General features: G+C 44.5%; 1 long non-coding RNA gene across 1 annotated transcript; it reads left to right on the forward strand.

The window, feature by feature from the left end:
- Nucleotides 1–1,277: 1,277 nt before the first annotated feature.
- Nucleotides 1,278–2,421, forward strand: LOC309871876. Its single transcript, XR_014315541.1, has 3 exons — nucleotides 1,278–1,346; nucleotides 1,460–1,624; nucleotides 1,858–2,421. It is a non-coding gene; the product is annotated as an uncharacterized lncRNA (long non-coding RNA).
- The last annotated feature ends 282 nt before the right edge of the window (nucleotides 2,422–2,703 follow it).

The following is a 2,703-nucleotide window of genomic DNA, read 5'->3' on the forward strand; positions in this document are numbered from 1 at the left end:
TGTTTAACTGAAGAGTGTGTGACTAGAACTCGTATTACCAAGGTGAGATATTTTAGCCCCTGTACTAGTGTTCTAGGGCTTCCATCACGAAGCACCCCAGGCCAGGTGCCTTAAACACGAGAATTTTATTTTCCTACAAACCCAGAAGCTGGAAGTTCAAGATCAAAGTGTGGGCAGCATTGGTTTCTTCTGACGCCTTTCTCCTCGGCTTGTGGATGGCTACCTTCTCCCTATGTCTTCACATGGTCTTCCTTCCTTCTGTGTGGGTCTGCATCCTAATCTCCTTCTCTTATACTAATCATATTAGTAGATTAGGGCCTACCCATATGACCTCATTTGAACTTAAACCCCTCTTTAAAGATCCCGTCTCCAAATATGGTCCTATCCCAAGACACTGGGGGTTAGAAATTCAGCATTTGAGAGGGTTGGGGTTAGGGGGTCAATTCAGCACAGATCAGCTGCCATTCCAATAAAAGCATTGTCCACATGAAACTTTGAAATTAACAGAGTGCTCAGATTTGTATCCACAGACGGATAAATGAAAGAGTGTGAACCAGCCTCCGTGCAAACTCTTTCCTGTCACACTGTCCTGAAGATGAACCACTGTGGGCTGTCTGACGTCTTGCCTGAAAAGAATAGGCTTCCACGGTCAGTAGCAAAGGTGAGGACTCAAGATAATACCGGCGGAGGGGATAAAGGCAGGATACTTGTTGAGTCAGCTCATGAAGCTTTGATAACACAAACCAACAGGAGTCTTGTGGAAGATTTCACGGGTTCATCCATGGGTTCATCCATGGGTTCATGCAGGCCAAGAAGGAAGCTGACAAGCTGCCTTGCTCTTTGGCTGGCTTGACCTATGTTTTGTTTTTTGTTTTTTCTGGAGAGAACTTTGAAAAGTCACTCTGTTTTTTGGTCTTGTTTTGTTGTTGTTCTTTTTTATAGAGAACTCCGGCCTCTCGATTTACGAAGCCACGGAAGAAGTGTTTTACAAACAGAATCTGAAATTTTGCCTCCCTAATTTCTGGCCCTTGGCTTCCCCTCGTGTTCTCTCCTGGGCACAGCCCCTTAAAGCTCTCACCCATGCACGACCTGCTCTTTCACACCATGGCTAAGTGCGCCCCATCACAGAGCAAGAGAGGACAGGGGCTTGTGATCTAACTAATTCCTCTTTCCAAATTTCCCTCAATAGGTTTCAGATGTCTACTCAGGTCCCTTTTACCTGTTTAGACTCTCATTTTGGGATTGGCTAACTATGTCGCTACAAGGAAGGTATTTGAGCAGCATCTAATTCTGTTACGTATTGGTCGCCACATTGCTCGAGCATGAAGCTTTCAAAGAAAATTAAAGTGAGAAAAAATAAGATCTGGTATTGGTTATTAACTCTGCCTCAGGGTGACTTCTCTTCAGGGACAATTAAATAGCAGCTCTGGGCTGTTAAGTTTACTGGCTTTCCTTGTAGGTGGCTCCTCTTCTTCAAGGACAACTTCAGCTCAGATCTGCTTTCATTTTACGTGATAAAGCTGGGGCGGCCGCTGCAAAACCGGAGTTTATTTGAAATTGTAGGTGTGACCACATGCATGCGCTCTGACCTTCCTTCTTTAAGAAACCAGTTTTGCATTACCAGGTAAATGCCCTTTCCTGGGGATTTTCATGGAACACTGGTGACATCCTGTGGTCAGTTTGGTTTAAGGCAACGACTATCTCGGGGAATGAAGGAGTACATGGCCCACCTAAATCCTAATATTTTGCAAAATCAAAAGGAAAAGAGAAAAGACATTTGTATTCTTCATCTTTTCTTTTCTTTTTTTATTTTTTTCTTTCTTTTTCTTTTTCTTTTTTCTTTTTTCTTTTTTTCAGAGCAACGCAAGTTTCGAGAGAATGTGGACCAAGCAGGTTCTGGGAATGAGGGTTTTTGGTAAGGAGAGATGTTTCCTGGAAACAGAATGCAGCTTCATCAGAACGGGGGATGAGCACCGCAATGTCAGCCCTTGTTCCACGATCCTACCTGGTTCCCACCATCTGCTGTGATCAGTTCTCCGTACCTTGGCTCCTCTTCTAGTCCTTGCGGGAGACAGCTTTCTGCAAAAGAGCACACAGCGTGGCTTAAAGGGAAAACAGTGGGTATTTTGGCATTTTTACACCAGTGACAATAAATTGAAGCCATTTAGTTGTAAATGTGATATTACACTTGACGGTTTCCCCTGGCAAAGCACAGAGCGGCCCATATTGGAGAGAGGCAGAGCGATGGGACTGGGGGAGCAAAGGCAGTCGCCAGAGTAGCCTACCAAAGGGGCTCATAAAAGCATTTGTCAGTCGTTTAGAATCATAACTCAGCTCAACACTCCTGGTACCGGGAGCGACCGGCTGGGTTTAAGCTGCGGAGCGCGGGCAACGGAGTTTATGTTGTTCTTCTGTTTATTAAAAACGGATGGGAGCACTTGACAGAAAAATCAAACTTCTGGCCATGGCTCATTAATCCCTGTTGTATCTGTCAGGGGTGTGTGTGTGCGTGTGTGCAGTTCCAACAAGCCGCCAGGAGTAAAACCGCTCCTGAGCTTGGGTACGCTCTCTAATTTTGAGCAGAAAAAGAGATGCCAATCACCTTGAACGGGAGAAAATAGGAGGTTATTTTTAACCCACCAACTTTGGTGGACATTAAATATAAGTGAGTTGGCTTAAGAGAAAAATGATTATGGTAGATAA

The sequence above is a fragment of the Mustela nivalis genome, assembly GCF_964662115.1.
Source record: "Mustela nivalis genome assembly, chromosome: 8".
Lineage (NCBI taxonomy): Eukaryota > Metazoa > Chordata > Mammalia > Carnivora > Mustelidae > Mustela > Mustela nivalis.